The following is a 21,964-nucleotide window of genomic DNA, read 5'->3' on the forward strand; positions in this document are numbered from 1 at the left end:
CATGCCTAGACGGTCAATACCGCGGTTTGATCGCGTTTGCATTGTCACTTTGTGCTAGGATGGGCTCTCAACAAGGAAAGAGTACAGGTGTCTCTTGTTCGCTCACGGAGTATATACAGGGAGACAGGAGCACTCGATGACATGCCTCGCTCAGGCCGCCGAAGGGCTACCATTGAAGTGGATGACCGCTACCTAAGAATTATAGTTCGGAGGAATTCTTCAAGCAACGCCAGCATGTTGAATAATGCTTTTCGTGTTGCCACAGGACGTCGTATTAGGACTCAAACTGTGTGCAATAGGCTGCATGATACGCAAATTCACTACCGACGTCCAAGGCGAGGTCCATCTTTGCAACCACATCATGCAGAGAGGTACACATGGGCCCATCAAAGTGCCGAATGGACCGCTAAGGATTGGCATCACGTTCTCTTCCCCGATGAGTGTCGCTTATGCCATCAACCACACAATTGTTGGGGACGTGTTTGGAGGCAACCCGTTCAGGCTAAACGACTTAGACGCACTGTTCACCGTGTGCAGAAACGTGAAGGTTCCCTCCTATTTTGGGGTGGCAATACTTGGGGCCGACGTACGACGCTGGTGGTCACGGAAGGCCCCGTAACGGCTGAACGATACGTGAATGCCATCTTCCTACCGATAGTTCAACCACATCGGCGGCATATTGGCGAGGCAATCATCTTCATGGACGACAATTCGCACCCCCATCGTTAATGACTTCCTTCAGGAAAACGGCTTCGCTCGACTAGAGTGACCAGCATGTTCTCCAGGCATGAATCCTATCGAACGTGCGTGGGATTGTTTGAAAAAGGGTCGTTTATGGACGACGTCATCCGACAACCACTCTGAGGGATCTACGCTGAATCGCCGTTGAGTAGTGAGCAATCTGTACCAACAGTGCCTTGATGAATTTGTGGATAGTATGCCACTACGAAACAGGCATGCATGAAAGCAAGAGGAAGTGCTACTTAGTATCAGAGTTACCTTTGTGTACAGCAACCTGGACCACCACCTCTGAAGGTTTCGCTGTATGGTGGTAGAACATGCAATGTATATTTTTCATGAGCAATAAATAGGGTGGAAATGTTGTTTATGTTGATGTCTTTTCCAATTTTCTGTACAGGTTTCGGAACTCACTGAACTGAGGTGATGAAAAACTTTTCTTGATGTGTTTATTAAGAACATTTCGTTTAGCAGGACAGACCACTGCACGAAAATTTTAAAGTGACTGAAAAATCTGCTGGTGGCCACAAGCCGGCATACACATTTTAGACGTAAAAAGAGATGATAACAGTTCCAACCATATTGCAGAACTGAGAATTTTACAAATGAGTCCATTATATCCACAGTTGCTGGCCATTATTCACTATGAAGCTTACTACTCGTAAGATTCCAGATTCGTCCAGATTGCTTAATACAGCAGAGAGACATCACAATACGATCAAGCAGGTATTGTGGGGTGTAGGATTTTTTAAACGACTTGACTATGTCAAGTTGGACACTAGCGACACTGTAGCAAACATTACGGTTTTTTCTTCCTACTATCTGCATTGACCAATTAAATGCCACGATCTCCATTTGGGGATTTGTCTTTGTAACGGAAATTTAGAAATTCAGATAATGCTGGCAGCGAATTCTTCTTTTTCCCATTGTTGTCCAGACCTTTCTCGAGAGCTAGCATTGACGTTTTGTTAAAAGAGCGAGTTGTACACTTTTATTTCTGTGAAGAGACTAAGTTTTTCAGTGTGAAAATAGTTGCACATTTTCAAAACAGCGCTAGTTATATTGTTATGTAAATAACTTCCAATATCTGTGTACAGGCTTGTTCCGTAATAATGTGAGAGGATGATTATCGATAATTTATTTCAAAAACCAATTTCATTTATGTATGACAGCTGTCTAGCCTTCGATCCCCATTTGTGGCTCAGGGCAGTTTCCATGTAAAACTCTCTGTTTTTATTTTCTCCTCTTGTACAATGAGTCGCTATAAAGCATTTGCCATAAGGGAAATTGAAAAAATTATACATGACCCTAACCTCATTGCTTGTTCTGGTGATGATGGTGATGTGAATGAGACCATTGACATTGTTGAGCTTCCTCCAGGTCATGTACACGACATGTCTGACTGTGAAGATATCGACGAAGGTATATTTGAAAATACTGTTATATCTGGAGTGCCACAATCCGTGGAAATTCATGGCAATGGAGAAAAGGAAAACGAGGAAAATTCAGGCCAACGAAAGAAGATAGTGAAAGCTATTATCACTTTTAAGTGGACAACAGAAGATGCGACTTACTCTAAAACCTATCCTGCTACAGCAAAAATTGAACAGCAGAAGTCCACTTTGGTAGCAGCAGTAAAAGGCGAATCTGATGTTGAGTGTTTTGAAGAATTTTTTGATCAAGAGGTATTGAACTTGATTGTCAGTGACAGTTTCCGATATGTTGCACAGAACAATAATCACAGCCATGAGTTATCCAATGGATGCATAAAAAAGTTCGTAAGTATATTCCTCTTCACTGGATACCATCCATTTCCACAGAAAAAAGCTGTACTGAAATGAAGATGAAGACTTCGGTATAAGTTGTGTACGACAGCGTAAAGTAGCAACAGATATCTGGAAATAAAGCACCACCGTCAATCAATGATAACACACGTCTGAACAGAATCCCACCTGACGAAAATTATTCTCTGATGCCTTAACACATGTCCTATCATTCCGTCCCTTCTTCTAGTGTATGTTCCTTTATTCGCAGATTCTGCGGAGAACCTTCTAATACCCTGGTTTTCAAAATTCTACTGTGGCAACTCAAATGCTTATATTGTCTGCTAGTCCGGTTTCCCACAGCCCACAATTAACTACCATTAAATGCCGAGTTCTCAGAAATTTCGTACTCTGAGGCCCACTGTATATCTGCTCAAGGGTTCGCCTTACAATCCAGTGTCTGATTTCGGAATCTCTGTCTGATCATGCTACTATCCAGCTGGAATCGTCCGTGTCTCTGTGCCTTTTCCAAGTATTTCTCATTCTGTAGTGATTCTTGAACAGAGCATTCGCTACTACCATCACAAATTTATTGCAGTACTCATTTAGGTTTTCTACGTGTATATCTCCAACTATGCTTTCATTGAAACGCAGCAAATCACACCTGTGTGCCTTTCAGAGGGTTTATCTAATTACGTTCAAGATTATTCTTTATTATTCCACTCTCGAACAGCGCGCAGGAAAAACAACGATTGTAGCTTTCTGCTCGAGCTCTGATTTCCCTTATTTTATTATGATGATAGTTTCTCCCTATGTAGGTCGGCATGAACGGCATATTTTCGTATTCGGAGGCTGAAGTTGATGATTGAAATTTCGTGATAAGATCCCGCTGCAACGAGAAACGCTTTTGTTTCTATGATGTCAACTCTCTCCCCTATCTCTCGCTAATAGAGAACACGTTGCTCTTCTTCGAACTTTCTCGATGTACTCCGTTAATCTCGTATGGCAAGGATCACATACCACGCAGACGCAATCCTGAAGACGGACAACATAATGTAGGCAGTGATTTTAGAAGATCTGTTGCATCTTCCAAGTGTTCTACCAATAAAACGCTTTCTCTGGTCCACCGATCCCACAACATTTTCTGTGTATTCTTTTCTGTAAAAGTTGTTCATAATTTTGATTTCTAGGTATTTAGCTGAATTTACGGGCTTTGGATTTGATTGATTTATCGTGTAACTGAAGTTTAATGGGTTCTTTTGGGCACTCGTGTGGACGATCTCACACTTTTCATTATTTGCGGTTAGTTGTCAATTTTCGCATCATGCAGATACAATTTCTAAATGGTTTTGTAATTTGTTTTGATCTTTTGGCGACTTTACTAGACGATAAACGACAGCATCATCTGCGCACAACCTAAGACGACTGTTCAGATTGCTCTTCAATCGTTTATATGTATAAGGAACAGCAAAATATCTACAGCACTACGTTGGGGAATGCCTGAAAACACTTCTATTTTACTCGATTTCTTTCCCTCAGGTACTACGAACTGTGACCTCTCTCATAGGAAATTACTAATTCACTCGCATAACTGAGATGATATTCCATCAGCACACAGTTTGATTAAAAGCCGATTTTGAGGTACAGTGTCAAAAGCGTTTTGGAACTAGAAATACGAAATCAGTTTGAAATCCCTTGTCAACAGCACTTGTGAGTAAAGAGCCAGTTGTGTTTCACAAGAACTACGTTTTCCAAATCCGTGTTGACTATTTATCAATAGAACGTTCTCTTCGAGCTAATTCTTAATGTTCGAGCACAATATATGGTCCAAAATCCTGCTGCATAGCCACGTTGATGATATGGGCCGTAATTTAGCGGCTTCTCCTATTGCCTTTCATCAATATTGGTGTCGAACTGTGGAACTTTGCGGTCTCTGGGTATGAATCTCTCGTCGAGCGAGGGGTTGTACATGATTTTTGAGTATGGAGCAATTGCATCAGTATATTCTGAAAGGAACCTAATTGGTATACAGTCTGGATCGGAAGACTGGTTTCTATTAAGTGAATTACACTGCTTCACTACTCAGAGTGTACCTACGTATGAGTTACTCACGTTGAATTCTGCACTATTTACTTCATCTTCTTTGGTGAAGGAATTTCGTAAGACAGTATTTAGCAACTGATTTAGCAGCGCTGGCATCGATATTATGTCCACTTCTATTGCGCAAAGAAGGCATTGACTGTTGATTTCCGCTAGCATACTCTACATACCAGCAGAATCTTATAGGATTTTATGCCAGGTGTCGAGACAAAATTTCGTTGCGGAAACTATTACAAGCATCTCGCTTCAAAGTCCCAGGATCAGTTTCGAGCTTACGTAAAAGTGGGCCAATCTTGGCGATTTTGCGATCGTTTGAATTTGGCATGCCTTTTTCGTTGATCTGCAACAGTGCCCTGAACAGTTTTGTGTACCAAGGGGAATAGGTACGTCATTTCTTAATTTATTTGGTATAAATCTCTCGATTTCTGTCGATACTATTTCTGTGAATTCAAGATTCATGTTGTCTGCAGTTACACTGTTAATTTGGAAGGAGTGGGGAGTGTCTCTCAGTAATGATCAAGTGAATGCTTATCTTCATTTTTGAACAGCAACTAATATTAGCGCCCTGAATGCGGGGTGTGATCCCAATCTTTAGTTTGAGTTGAATAACATTGATCGGTAGTAGTGGCCAGAGAACCATGGTGTCATGAGCGTCATCATTCTGCTAGCGACCATGTAAAAGAATAGAAGTTCAAGGCTCGGTCTTGCTTTACGTTGGAAAAGTGCACCACATGGTGGAAGATTCAGCCGCGATCAACGATGCAGAAACCAACGGCAAGATCAAGGTATGTATCTACAGCAAATGAAGACTGAAATTCGGGAAGCTTAATGACGATTCCAGATCTGTCCATTCGCATCTCCAGGGGGGAACTGTCAAGGAAGATATGATCACTGGAAGAAGATTAAAGGCGTGTGGCTACTCTCTACGAATCGGAGCGTGGAATGTTTCGCATGTCTGAAGTTGATTGGAAATCTAAATGAAAAGTGAAATAGAAAGACTACATCTGGAAACACGAGATAGAAGAGTATGGTGTAATACCAACGAAAGAAAAATATCGTGCATCTGGTGTAGGATACGTTATGGACAGGAGGGTAGATAAAGGAATGGAGAATTGGAACAGTTCTATAGTATGGTTATTTTGTGCATAATTGATAAAAAACCAACGCCAAAAACAAAGTCCAAGAATACATTCCCATACAAGCAGGTAATAATGTATGTACCAGGTGGCTGTGATGTACAGAAGACATGGTCTCTAACTCATGCTTCTGATTACTGCAGGTCTCAGGCTACTGTTGTTAGTAACGGTACGATACAGCACTCACCAATGTTCAATCCCAAAAGCAGAAGAAACTGTCACCACGACGGGTTAATCACTGTACACGTAGCCGATGGAAGGGTAGGAGGGCGACTATAAATACACAACGCATAGCATTCTGATCACATTCGAGCACCGTTTAGGCAGAGGACATTTTGCAGCGTAGCGATGTTTACACGGGTGCTCTGACAGGTGTGCCACTGCCTTTCACAAGGTTGAAACCTAATTCCTAATTATCACATGCATGTGTTTGAAATGGCCCGGCGACTAAATGTTGTTGTTGTGGTCTTCAGTCCTGAGACTGGTTTGATGCAACTCTCCATACTACTCTATCCTGTGCCAGTTTCTTCATCTCCCAGTACCTACTGCAACCTACATCCTTCTGAATCTGCTTAGTGTATTAATCTCTTGGTCTCCCTCTACGATTTTTACTCTACACGCTGCCCCCCAATACCAAATTGGTGATCCCTTGATGCCTCAGAACATGTCCTACCAACCGATCCCTTCTTCTGGTCAAGTTGTGCCACAAACTTCTCTTCTCCTCAATCCTATTCAATACTTCCTCATTAGTTATGTGACCTATCCATCTAATCTTCAGCATTCTTCTGTTGCACCACATTTCGAAAGCTTCTATTCTCTCCTTGCCCAAACTATTTATCGCCCATGTTTCACTTCCATACATGGCTACACTCTATACAAATACGTTCAGAAATGACTTCCAGACACTTAAATCTATACTCGATGTTAACAAATTTCTCTACTTCACAAACGTTTTCCTTGGCATTGCCAGTCTACATTTTATAACCTCTCTACTTCGACCATCATCAGTTATTTTGCTCCCCAAATAGAAAAACTCCTTTACTGCTTTAAGTGTCTCAATTCCTAATCTAATTCCCTCAGCAGCACCCGACTTAATTCGACTACATTCCATTATCCTCGTTTTGCTTTTGTTGATGTTCATCTTATATCCTCCATTCAAGACGCTATCCATTCCATTCATCTGCTCTTCCAAGTCCTTTGCTGTCTCTGACAGAATTACAATGTCATCGGCGAACCGCAAAGTTTTTATTTCTTTTCCACGGATTTTAATACCTACTACGAATTTTTCCTTTGTTTCCTTTACTGCTTGCTCAATATACAGATTGAATAACATCGGGGAGAGGCTACAACCCTGTCTTACTCCCTTCCCGACAACTGCTTCCCTTTCATGTCCCTCGACTCTTATAACTGCCATCTGGTTTCTGTACAAAGTGTAAATAGCATTTCGCTCCCTGTATATTACCCCTGCCACCTTTAGAATTTGAAAGAGAGTATTCCAGTCAAAATTGTCAAAAGCTTTCTCTAAGTCTACCTAATAGGTGGAGTTAATTAACATATTTATCCGTCTTATACGAAAGACACAAATTGCCAAACCTCGCGCTTTGCGTCACGTATATATAAATTTTTTTTTTTTTAGACGGTTTGCCGTTTAATACCCATGTTCGTAATTTATGATGCTTATCAGCAGCTGATATAAATAAATGACTCCCGTCGCAATCAATGACGAGTGAAAGGGTACAAGAAACGCGAAATTTTAGTGTACTAATGAGAGATAAACTGTTAACCATGTACCTGTTGCAAGGTATTCCTTTATTCAGACGTGTCGCAAGATTTCGCAAACAGCATGAACTAATAGAAGCTATACTTCCTATTCTTCATAGAAAAGCTAAGTGAAGAAATATCATGTAAAATGATTTTTTGACTCATTAAAAACCATCTTTGTTCCTTTGCTGTGTGAAGTTTTTATGGCTGAATCACTCTACTTCATATTTTCAATTGCTTGTTAGAATTTGCAGTGTCTACGACAGCAAAAATAAGTTGTTGTCGGTGGTCACCAAACAGCTGTGGCCGAAATTATCATTGAAGGTGTTTGGATACAAAGAGAAGGCTTCGTAGCACTGGTTCAGTCCTCAGAGTACTCAGTTTAAGCCTAACACACCTGCCGGCTACGCAGAGCGCTGCTCCTCAATCTTCTCTTCTTCAGGGCTTTCAAATTGCTGGTGATGACGACCACGGTGCACTGTTCTTCTAACAAAATTTTGGAGAACATTGTGGCTTTGCTCACAGATCTGGTATTATTAGAGACATTTTGATGATGTTTGATATTAAATAGGCCATTCTGTTTCCATGAAAATATCGCTTAAATTTCCTGTCCTAGTGTACTCCGTCATAGTTTGTGCTCCATCCCTGTTCATTTCCTTCTTAGGTGACGGAGTAATAAGTCGAATAAAACTGGACAATCTCTGAAAAATACCAATGTGTGATGACAAGAAATTATAATAAATACTTGAAAGTTTTGTGAAATGTATGACTAAATCAATAAGATTTCTTTGACATTATTAGGGAAAGATCTCGAAGTTATACAAATATTTTGAAATTCTATAATTATTTGGGTGGACATGTTAAGACAGAAGAAGCCTAGACAGGCTCGGCACGCTTCCATCGCTCACTGATGTAGCAAGGTAGAGACGTGAAATGGCTTCGCTGCTGAATCTTCCATAATGGAAAATAGCACCCTGCTTTTACAGTATGCACAGTACCACAACGAGGAAAGCGACATCAATAATAGGAGTCTACAAGTGAATGAAATGTATGTTCGAGATTGAACGCCTGAGACACATTAAAACTATCTCTTAACATTTCGTTTCATACTCCATTAAAATGTCTCTCGGATGATGCTAGCACCTCGTGTACTCCGTTGGGTTCGCATGTGTGTAGTATGAATTAGTCGTAACAAGAATGGAGCGGGCGCTTCAATGAAGGTAGATATATCCACAAAGTTAGGGAGAGTCGATTGGTCTTTCTCTGTAGTCGCATAGCTGTTGGTTGTCCGTCGCGCAACGCCAAGTTACACATTCTCTTTTCTGCCCAGTAAACAGTCCAAATTCCTCATGATAATTGTGGTCACTTCCAACACTGCACGCAGTCAAAACACAGATCTTCCAAAAAATTTGTTAGAATATGAGCTCTTGTGGGATCTCTGCCCGTGGACTGGGTGTTTGTGTTGTCCTCACCATTTCATCATAATCATGATCATTATTTGGGACTGTGGTTACAATGGATTGCAAAAAAAAAAAAAAAAAATATTGGACTGTGGAAAAATTCGGACTTGGTAAGGGCGCTGATGATCGCGCAGTTGAGCACCACACAAAAGAAACATCATCATCATCTTGTGGGATAATCAATTTCGTAGCAACTGGTGACGAGGGCGTTACACATGCTTTTTATTTACTGCAATAATTTTTACGTAGTTCCTCTGAGGTGCGTCTAGATCCCCTTGTAGTCCTGAGTCCGGTGACGATTTGCTTCATCAGTTTCAAGATAGACGTGTTGACTAGCGAAAGTTTCTATGTGATCACAGATATGGTAGTTGGGAGAGTACAATCAATTCTGCCTCTACAATTCAGTCATGACAAAACGGCCTCCAATCTTACCTGCACTTGTCGTCGAAGGCAGACGGAGAGCAAATTTTAGTTTTGACTGCTTGGCTGTCGTAGATAAATTTACTTATTCCGAAAAAATGTTAACAATCCTACGTGACGTGTGACTCTCTGCGTGGTGTCACAAGAGGAATGTTCAGTATTGAGGCATATGACAGGAACAATGATTCGAAGGATAAAAGGCTAGTAAAAAGGCACTCTGAGATGCATTCCTTAAGTGATACGAGCACTTGTTCAGTAGATTAGAGATGTGTTTTACAGCAGCGCAGATGGACTAGTTGGGTCAAATGGCTCTGAGCACTATGGGACTCAACTGCTGAGGTCATTAGTCCCCTAGAACTTAGAACTAGTTAAACCTAACTAACCTAAGGACATCACAAACATCCATGCCCGAGGCAGGATTCGAACCTGCGACCGTAGCGGTCTTGCGGTTCCAGACTGCAGCGCCTTTAACCGCACGGCCACTTCGGCCGGCTCATGGACTAGTGCTAATACCTCATAAAGTATGCATTTTGCAGCCAATATTAGCTGGACATTTTATTCTTGTCTTGGTTCATACTACCACCTCTCAAAATGCCGAAAGAGAAAATCTTGAAGTGGAAGAGATCTGGTTCACAATATCGAAGATGTCAAACTTCTCATAGGTCTTAAGTTATGCTAATTAGAGCCCCAGTTTGCTAGACAGTTTTGCTTCGAATTATCATTCGTGTCGTATTCCGGAATACTGGCCATCTCTTCTGGGCACCCTGTTCAAATTATATCTCCGAGAAAGACTCTTCCATAGCTTATTGGCCTAGGTAAAGCGTTGCACATCTAAGAAAGGTGAAACATAATTAATACGTGCAAAAAATAGGATGGTGCCATACTGACAAATTGGTAATTTTGTAGAAGAACCAAGAGAGAACTGTGTGGAACACTAATAATGAAATGCTGAGACTAACAAAGACTTAAGGTAGCAGTGGAGCCGTTGCCCTTTACTGGTCGACCTGAAAGTCAGTGAAGCACTGTAGACGACAGTGAAAGATTTCGAAACGATGTCTAATATTCAAAACGAAAGGTCAACAGTGATATCATTCATGATATTGATGTCCACTACCAAAGTTACGCAGGATTCGAGGGATTCCTGAATACAATAAATAAGGAAGAGATGGGTGTGGGATAATAAGATGCCCGATAAGGAAGAAATCAGAAATTACTACGGAAAATATTTGAAAAAATGAGTTCGTGCAAAATACTAATTATAAGACCAGACACTATGAAGAAAATGTATTCAGACAACCGGGAAAAACATCAAGCTATGTTGATAATTACGTTGAAGTTCAAGGAATAACTTTCACATTATCAGATGTATCAGTATAATGATTGTAGGAGTTCACTGGGGATTGGAACAATACGAAAAATAATTGAGGACATGACATATAAGTGTTACTCTGAAATGAAGGACTTAGCACTGTAGAGGAATTATGACTAGTGGTTAGAAAGAAGATAGATGATCCGATGAATAAAATAGATGTATGTAAGGAAAGAGTAATCAGGACGTGTCGTCTCACTTATCCTATACCTGTCTCCACGCAGTGGAGGACGATTGTTCTATGTAAGTCTCCTTTCATAGACTTAAATCACAGGTCAGTGTACAATTCTATGGATCTCTGAGGTTACAGTACATTTTCAATTTATTCCTTTATGTTTCTCAGTTATTTGGAATACGATCTACTCAATGTATTCACAGAATCTGAATCTCAGCAGGGCGCTGCGTCTACTGAAATTCTTTTTCTTTTTTCAGATCTTATAAAGTTAATTGTGGAACATACTTTTTTAGATCTGAAACCGGAAAAATTTATAATCCGAGTCTATGTATTATCTCTTATGCCATACGCTGTTCATAAATGCTGTTCATTTAAATGTTTGTTCACACTCTGCTTGTTCTTTACAGACCAGATGGTCTGCAGTATGAGATTGATGGCTCCTGTGTAAATGCATGGCAGCAGCGACGGCCACGATCTGCTTTATAATGAACACGACGTTCCTCATCGGACGGTCCATCAAACTTGTCCAGTGCCGCGCTCGTCAAACTTTTCCAATAGCGTTCGTTTAATTGCCTGCCAATCCCCTTTGTTAAACGACGAAATAGCTCAGTCAATTGGACGTCCATCTAGAAATAAGAACAAAGTATAATCAGCATCCACGGCTTTACTTTTTGTTTAATTAGGGAAGCTTGAATTTCTCGGAGATAGGCAGACGGAAAATGTATATCTCAGAACACATTATCTGAGACATCTTTTTCGGTGACATCAATGTTATAAGTCATTAAAAGTTGAAGGGAGAGGGCAGTCCTGTGAATCGTATTTATGATATTTTGCTGTCGTATCAACCACATCAGTAGGAGGCGTCCCGCTCGAAAGAGGCCCCACAAACTTTTCCTTAAATTATACTTACAGGCTTTGCATTAAAATCAGGAAATGAACGTTTCATAGCTTGTTCATAGGGAAGTAAAGATGTAACACAGTGAAAAGAATTAAAGGCGGCGCTGCAAATTCTCGAATGATGCTGCCAGAATCTCTGGTGTCACTGCCTGGATTTCACGGATGATGTTCTCTTGTAAATCGTACAAGTTAAGTAGGCTTGACTCTCATGCCACACCAGGGGAAGAAGTTAGGTGGTGTTAAGTCAGGTGACCAGTCAGTTCGAAATCACTCTCTTAGGGAAAAATAATGGACTTCTTCCATGGTGACTTCAGACGTGTGGCATATGGCGCCATCCTATTGGTAGCAGTCGACGGCAGGTTCTTCATCGTCCGACTGGTTCACAAAGTCCCGGAATATTTCCATGTAAACTGCACTAGTGACAGTAGACCCGAAAAAAATTGGTCCGATGATGCGACGCTGTGATATTACACAGAACACGCCAATCTTTTGAGAATGGAGGGGTAGCTCTAGCAGTGTTTGTTGATTTTCATTACACCAAATATTTATATTCTGAGATTTTACATAGCCGGGGAGGTGAAACCACGCCTCGCCACTAAATCTTGTGCACGCCAATATTCGTTGCCTCTGAGCAGTAAATTGCTGAAAGCAACTGCAAAATGTAATGGATCTGTGCTTGTCATTGACGTAAAATTCCTGAACAACTGCCAACCTGTAAGGATACATAACGGGTTTCTTTGCAGTTGTGTGACATGTGTTCAGTGACATTTCACATTCATGGGATAAACGTCGAACAGACTTTTCAGGAGAGGCCAACAATCGTTGTTTCACGTCAGTCACTTATTCCTCCGATAATGACGTGCGTCCCCCGCCGTGAAGATCCAACACCATTCCACTGCTCTCTAGCTTGAGCACTAACTTTTGTATATAGCATTTAGACCGTGTATGCTGCTCACTAAACCGTTCAACAACACTCGCTGACATGTGTTAATGGAGCCAGTAATCCTACGTTTCAAAAGAAACACGTGCTCTTCGACGGAATGGCGATACATTGTCATTAAACACTTAAACCTGAGCTCTAGTCAGAGCGACGCTCGGAAACACACTGTTGGGTCAACCGATGTTGCACAGTGCAGTGTTGCCACGTCAAACGTCACAAATTACACAGATCAGTTTCAGCGGTATTACAACACATGTTTGTAGGACCACTCTCTAGTGGGGCACTCTGTATTTTATAAAGTCGACTTATTTTGCTGTTGAATAAAGGCTACTTCAAGAATATATTCATAATCTAAACTGCTTTCAATACTGTAACTACTTTAGGGACGAAGTCTCTCTCTCTCTCTGACAGTCTTGATATAGGTTACCTTCCCCCTTTCACTCATAAGCTATGCCCTTTTTTGACAGCAAGAGGGAGGTGTGTGTCGAATTTTAGCTGTGATCGCATTGGAGCGGTCTACATTGCTGGGTGACTTAGTGGACAAATCCCAAGCAAGCATATATTCAATGTTGATATATTGCTTCCTATAAAGATCCTGTTTCCTCGCAGGCATGCTATATGATTGAAATGTACTGTCTAACCAATCTGGAAGTTAGACTTTCTTCTACATACATAAGATAGCGAAATAAATATTCGCACTTATGGGATAAGTTTAATAAAGTTAGAAGAGGTAATAGTAATTGCAACTATTTGTCACCGAGACGTAACATTACAGCCCAAAGAAAGATGTGTGTATATAAAGACTTTCTCAATCTGACAGCATTGATAAGATTTCTTGAGTACAGTACTTGCAGAAAATTCTTTCCTATATCCTCCACGCTGTACTTACGGAACATATGCGAGAAATATTATTGACTGTACGTTTCCGCAATGCTCAGTTTTGCAGCCTGCCATTTTCTGCTAAATTAATTTACTTTTAGAGTGCCTCAAAAAAAAAAAAAAAAACTACATGCGGCAATTCCGTTTACCAGACGACGTTCACAGAAATTCCGTTTACATTTCCAGGACTTTACTTCCGTTTCTTGATGTATATGTAAATCAGGGGTTAAGGTTTTGCAGCAATTTATCGGTACTATACACATATATTAGTTTTCTGTATAAAGCATAAAACTAAAATGGTGAACTTATTACCTGCAAGCCGGCTGCTGTGACCGAGCGGTTCTAGGCGCTTCAGTCCGGAACCGGCGCGGCTGCTACGGTCGCAGGTTCGAATTCTGCCTCGGGTATGGATGTGTGTGATGTCCTTAGGTTAGTTAGGTTTAAGTAGTTCTAAAAGTCTAGGGGACTGATGACCTCAGTATGTTAAGCCCATTAGTGCTTAGAGCCATTATTACTTACAAAATTCATATGCAGTGTCGTTCACTACCGTGTGAGTCTTGTTTCACGAGTCCATATTAGACTTACTTTCATACGATATTCTGTTCCTTAGATTCTTCGCGTCAGTGCCTTGCTGCTTCTTTCAAATAAATAGAATTACGGTCTCCATTCTTACCCACAGTGTCATTTTTATTAGTGGAACTCTAAATGAAGAAACCATTTTAACCACCGTAGGTTGCCAGTTTTATTCCTTTAATACATCACGCATATAAATTACATTAACAGCCAACTTCGGCTTTAGGTGATGTATGTGTCACATTTCAAAAACTCGTTTCCTTCTATGTTTGGCAGGAGCTTCCCCACATATAAATTTGTCGAATATTACAAATATAGCTCTGCACATACCTGTCAGTTTACAAGCCCAACTTTCACAACACGCCACGTAATCGAAAACCTTACTGACAGCTAATTTACTAGCCCTCGCATACACTTTTAACGGCATACTGTGTACTTTCCCACACTCAGACTTGATAAATAACTGAGTTATGTTTATGTATTAGTGTGGAAAGTACGGGGTACGTGTTAAACGTACATCGAGGATTAGTAAAGTAACTCTCAATACGGTTTCCACCTACGTGACGTGTTGTGAAAGTTGTGCTGGCAAGCTGATTATTACGTGCGAAACTGTATTTGTAATATTCGACAAACGTATTTGAGGGGAATTGCCTGTCCACGCATGATAAGAAAGGAGTTTTTGAAATGTGACACATACATCACCAGCATTACACATCTCAAAATGACCTGAAAGCGAAACACTCCATTAATGTAATTTATATGCACGGTGCATTAAAAGAATAAAACCGGCAGTCTCTGGTGACTGAAATGATTCCTTCTTTTAGGTAATATTTGTAGGCTATAGGTCCGTACATAAACAGATGTATTTCGTATTATGGTTTTTGTCCGAGTATTGTCCTTTCGCATAATGTTCCTCTAGAGCCAAATCGTAAACAAATACGACGAATCGAGAACTTGGTACGTTCGTTCTAGTGTATTATAATTATGCACACCAAAATTCGGCATAATTTCCATTTATGAAGTTGATAATGAGCCGCTTTGTCGAAAATTTTACAAGTAGATTGGGATGCTTTTACACTGCGTAGAGCGTCTCTATATAGCTAGACATAATAAATAACGTAAAATGTTAAACGCATTACAGTGAGGACAGCTGATTATTGTTTTTAACACTCGTTACCATGAAAATGCGATAAACGCTGTTTCTGTAGAATAATTGTAAAATTGTTTTACGTATCTAGGTGGAGAATGAATTGTGTGTCGCAATGCCTGTGAGCAGTACATTGTGTAATAAACTATGAGGTCTTCTTTGAGAAATGATGAATAAGAATGGACATTAAAGAAATTCTCTGGATGTAGCCGAGAGCACAATCTTATTACTTACACTGTCGTTACAGGTCTAATGTGAGAAACAATATATGTATTAAGCATCACTTCTGTGGATATTTACGTAAAAATTACACCCTCCATGTCAAAAATTTAAGCATTATCATATTTGACTTAAGACTGCAGCTTGGAGGAATAATAACGCTTGTGTCCAGTTTCACGTAAAGTAAATTACATAGTTGGATTTTCTGCATATTAACGATTGATAGTAACATAATTTAAAGAAATTTTTCTGTTTCTCAGTCAGTATTTCTTAATCATTATTTTGTAATACCTTTCAAGTATACTTACGTAAGAATAGAAAAAGTTTCACTAAGAATTTTATTCATTAACTTTATTTGAGACCCTAAAGCATTGAAAGTAAGAGATTACGATCTAATTAAACAAACCGAATAATTAAATAATTTCTCCATTTTTTCGTTATTGCTTGTGATTCTCTCTGTCGCTTACGTGCGTACTTACTTTAAAGGTAAAAGTAGATACATACATATAGTCGAGGGACAGTATCGCTGGCGCCCAGGATCGCAGGGCACGAATGTATGTAAAACATAAAATAGAAATAGTCGTTTGTACAAATGTACGTATTTATGTATTCTAAGCACTAATTAACATGTATTTTATCTTAAATGTAAGAGATAGACATAATTTATCTATGAAGAAAACAAATGAATAAATGATACAAATAACCTTGATGACAGCTTACCGATTTTTGGAAAATATCAATAACAGAGACAAATATGAAAAGCATATATATAATTAGGCAAGTACAATAGTGCACGCACTCTTGTTTGACGTGTGTGAAATTGGAAGTTATAATACATCAGATTACTCGTGGTGTATAATACATTTTCAAGGTGATTTGCATTGAATCCTCAGTAAAAACTTACAGATATCTCAAACACGTGGAAGCGAGATCTTTAATTATCTTGTATTTGCAAACAATCTGGAATGTTTTTGCTGAGATTCTACAGATAAATGTCTGCTATATCTTCCATACAGCGACTGTGTCTTCACTTATGCGATTATAGTATTTCTGCAAGTGTTGAGTGAGAAATATTTCAATATACAATCAGTTAAGGTATAACTAGGCATGTTGCCGCAAGGGAATATTCCTGACGTGAGCAATGGTGAAATAACAGTGTAGCCTTTGCTACGGCGAACGTAGTACTGGGAGCAGATAGCATGAAGAGGGAAGAGGCAGTTTCACTTGCTGATACTCAGAGAACGGAAGAAGCATTTCACGTAGAATCCAAGTCAGTGAATATTGAACTAAGCACAGTTAGAGACGGAGCCTATATGGTCATCCGTATATTACTTCCTGTTACAGAATTTTTGTGGGAACTTGAAAAAACGGATAGTGAATGTGACAGGCATCTAGAAGATACTGGGAGAAAAGGACAGAGGGCATGAACAAAGACAAACACAACAGGAAAGGCAGTTAGAATAGAAGCTAACAGAACGTGACAGAAACGCTACATGGAATTAAAACAGAAATTAACCAAATGAGGGCCAAGCTAAGTTACTTAAAAATGCTAGACAAGATTGAAAATGAAGTAGCTAAAATGAAAGAAAAGCTTGCAAATACCTGCCAAATTTAGTCGATATTTAGCAACTCAAGTGTAAAACGTGCAGTCAGCACACACTGAGATAGAGGATGATGTGCAGGCTCCAACGAACCCTCATAGAACTTACAGCTATAACAGAAAGAAATTATTGGTGAGCACTTTGGAGAATAAGCAGATGTTAATGTAATTTATGTGCATGGTGCAGTAAAATAATAGATCTGGCAACATACTGACAGCTAACTTACTAGCCCTAGCGCAACAATACGCCAACATCACGCAGCATTTCCAAATTTCTTTTAATTGTTAGACAGGTTCGTGTAACAGCATACTGTGTGGTTTTCCGCCCTCGTACCTGAAAAAGAAGTGAGTTACATCTATGCATGAGTGTGGAAAGTATAGGATATGCTGTTAAAAGTACATCGAGGAATAGTACAGTAGCTGCCAGTACGATTTCCGCCAAAGTGACGTGTTGTGAAATTTGTACTTGAAATGTGTCACATACGTCACCGGCATTGTACATCTGATAATGATCTAAAGCCGACACTGCCCGTTAATGTCATTTATATGCATGGCGCATTAAAGGAATAAAACTGGCATCCTATGGTGATAGAAAAGGTTCCTTCATTTAGGTAACACGCTGGGGCTATGGACTCGTGCATGGACAGATGTATTTCTTGTTATGGCCTGTGTCCGAGTATTGCCCTTTCGCGTAATGTGTCAAAGGAGCCAAATCATACACATATATGACGAATCGAGAACTTAGTATACCCGTTTTAATGTTTTATAAATATGCACACACTAGTTAACGTATCTTTCATTTATGAAGCTTATAGTGAGTCGCTCTGTCAAAACATGTCTAGTGTTTGGCCCCAAAAAGAAAAAAAATCACTTCATTTTATCTCAAATTCAAGGTGAAGCAACACTGTGGACGACAGAGACCGCCGAACCTGTTACACATGTGAATCTTTCCATAAGGCATTTCAGTCGGAATACTGGTCACTCCGCGTGCTGGGTTGGCTACGAAAAAGGTGTAGAGTTTCAAAGCGTACAATCCTAGGCAATGGAGCCAAAATAAAAACTTTGAAAGATACTTAAACAGGATTGTGTATTTGGACGAACCGATCGGTAACAGTGGTGTGATTCTCCTACTAATGGCACGATTGCCGTGTAACCTCAATGAAAAACTGATCAGAATGCCTGAGAATTATTTTTAACACTCTTTTCCCTTGTTAGTCTCAACAAATATACTACAGAACTATATGAAACATTGCAATGAACACTGTAATTGTCATTCGCTTCACTGTAAACATGAAAGTAGGAACAATTCACCCAACCATAATAATAATGAATATTTTAGAGATAATTATTGTAACCAAAATAGTGGAGGATCACCAAATGGAAGCGGAAATCCTCAATTTAACAGAAAATGTAGGCATCATGATAGATTGAATACAAGTTACAATGGTGATACTCAGTAGAGGAGTACAAGAAACTAAATTGAGTAATTAGTGCAGAGGAACCAAAATCATGGGCCACCTGCAAATAAAAATAATACGACTGAAAATTACGATAGAAACCAATAACAAGCTTCAACCAAAAACCTTCAGACTTGGAAAAACCAAAACACCATGTAAGGACAGTAGATGGACGATTGCCATCTAGGTTCCTCACATTCAATAATCTAGAACCAACAGCAACACACTCTCCATTATCAGCAGTAGGATTAAGTGAGGGTACTCCTAATAACACTGAAGAAAAACGTAAATGTAGACGTGTTGAGCTACAACGAGGGCACTGGTATACAACAAGTACTGTTGACCGTAGCTCGAACGTGTAGATGTCTGAACTGTAAGAAGTGCAAGCTGTGGTTGAGGCAAAAGTATTAGGCACACTTGTGAACCTAATTATAGACACAGGAGTATCCGTTAATGTTTCATGATTTTTCCGAGACGATAAGTCAGGCCCATAAATTGCCTAAATTTCCGGTACAAACTGCCAGGAGACAGTTGCTTTTGGTGCTCATTTCACCAGCCGGAGATGATAACTGGAAAAGAAACCCTGTTGTCCATTTTTCTGGTAGCGACGGGACAGATGGTGATTTGTATCCTGAGCTGTGCGTTCCTGCGCAAGAGGAAGTCTGAGATTGACCTCTCTGGTGGAGAATTCACCACTGAGATAAGAGGAAAAAGGAATAGCACTGGAGATGGTTAAAGGAAAGGAGATACACGGCAAATGTAGTCAAGGTAGCTAGGTGACACACAAGTGGGAAAATACACTGCAAATTAGCAGCTACTTATGAAACAGAGAATATTATTACCGAAAAACAGAAAACGATGACTTACTTGGGAAGGTTAACTTGGTACGTTCCAAAGTGAAAGAATCTGAATACTTGACCATCAAGCAGCAAGGTAAACTAGTCAGAGCACTTGCCTGCGAAAGGCAAATGTCCTGAGTTCGAGTCTCGGCCCGGCACACAGTTTTAATCTGCCAGAAAGTTTCATATCAGCGCACAGTCCGCTGAAGAGTGAAAATCTCATTCTGGTAATCAGTTGTCGACTGCATACATAAATGTTTTTTTCTGAACAACTGGGACCAATAAAGGTATATGTACGATATTGAGAAGTGCCACACAAGACATTCTGTAGTGCTATTATACCAGTCCATATACAAAGAAAGAAGCAGTTATTGCAGACTGGGTGTACTGTGACCACTGTGACAAATCATACACCGACAGCTTTACAGCACTCTTCTGGCTCTCAGTGGGGTGTTTAGTATATAATGTTTGTCGTAAGGGTCTATCCAATTTATGCTTTCCTTGCGCAACAGTTGCCGAAGCTGTTGCGACTTACAGTTGTGAATGAAAAAATGTTTTAAAAATGATTGGGTAAAATCAACCGCTATCGTTTATCTGGAAAATCATAAGTGTTTTCAACTATATCACGAATGTTACAGGATTAATACTGAAATTACATCAGTGATCAATGTTTTGTTCGCATGTATGAACATGCAGTACCTTACGACTTCTCTGTTCTGGGTTATTTTAACGATTAGTTATTGTTACAACAGAATTGATATCAGTGACAATGTAGTTCTAAGGAATACAAACATTAGAAATCGGTATGCAGACAAATGTTCATTTGTAATTATTAACATAACTGCAACTAAGAGAAATAAATGTCAGTCATATGTAGCTCCAGTTGCGAGGTTTCATGGCTGAGGCAGTGATTCAGGAATAAAATATAATGTCCAATATCTCCAGAAACAAGGAATGAAGTTTGTTTGGTTACAAATGCCAGATATTGACCCGATAAATGATTAACAGATAACTACAGTTATAACTGTACTGGGTGTTCTGAAACTGGGATTTAGCTTTAAGATGGATGAAACTGGAGGTTTTATGCTCAACTATCAAAGTGCTTTAGGAAACTTTAGATGTGTGCATTTCTTGCTGAGTGGTCAAAGCTTCGTTGTGTTTTTGAAATACTGACCATAAGTGGAATGCTAGTTGAAAGTTGTGGAGCAGGTATAGGCCAGTAAAAGTATCTCCTAATCTATGCTAAACTTGACTACCCACAATTTTTCCCATTACTTTGTTTGCGTTTTGCAAAACCTATTGAACTAATTAGTACGTAATCCATTCATAAAAGCCACTATGTTCACTGCCATAAATAACACAGACGTTTTAAAAAAACCAGTGACTATAATCACAATTGAATCCGAAAATAAAAGTATACCACATTTATGGCACAAAACAAATAAAGAAAACTGGTAAAATGGAAAATCATAGAGCCATCTCTTTCGCCATACAGCAGTCCTTCAGTCACTGTGGCGAAACCAGGGCAAAAGTATAATGAAGTTTAGATGCTGGAGACATAAACAAATTATATAGCCAGTGCCCTCTAGGCCAGAAAACGTCAAACACGTACAGAATTTTGTTTGGGGTAAGGTACTTAAATGTAACACATTTCGTATATTCTATTGACAGATTCTGTTATTGAGCCAACTTCTTTGGCGCGGTGGTAACACCGGTTCCCGTCAGATCACCGAAGTTAAACGCTGTCGTGCTGGGCTAGCACTTGGATAGATGACCATCCGGTCGGCCGAGCGCTGTTGGCAAGTGGTATGCGCTCAGCCCTTGTGAGGTAAATTGAGGAGATACTTGATTGAGAAGTAGCAGCTTTGGTCTCGGGAACTGACATATGGCCTGGAGAGCGGAGTGCTGACCACATGCCACTCTGTATCCGCATCCAGTGACGCCCATGGCCTATGGATCACACGGTGGCCGGTCGGTGCATTTGAGCCTTCATGGCCTGTTTGGGAGGAGTTCTTTTATTTAGACTCTGTGGAACAGCCGAAACACTGTACTGCTGGTTTTTTTCATTTAGTTAGAAGTTAGCAGTTTAGGTTATTTCACTTTGAGTTAATTGTTAGTGCTGGAGTATTTCTCATTGGACATAGTATTAGACCCAGTCATAGTTGATGAACTTGCTCTCTACATACATGATATAGTAATAGCGACTTCGACCTATGTTTGATCGAAGTAGAGGAGGTGGACCAGAGGAAGGAGATAACAGTTTTCAGGCACCGGTATCGCGGCAAACTTAGAAAAATCTAAATTTGGTGGACAACAGATAAAATTTATAGGTCACATCGTCTCACTGATAGGAGTAGAGACTGAGCCAAAGAAACTGGAAGTCACTGAGGAATTTACAAGACCCAGAACTAAACAACAGTTAAAATCATCCATCGGGCATATTCCACTCCTCTGTAGATTCGTGACTGACAAAAAACTTAACAGTTACGTT

Source organism: Schistocerca cancellata, chromosome 6 (assembly GCF_023864275.1).
Source record: "Schistocerca cancellata isolate TAMUIC-IGC-003103 chromosome 6, iqSchCanc2.1, whole genome shotgun sequence".
Lineage (NCBI taxonomy): Eukaryota > Metazoa > Arthropoda > Insecta > Orthoptera > Acrididae > Schistocerca > Schistocerca cancellata.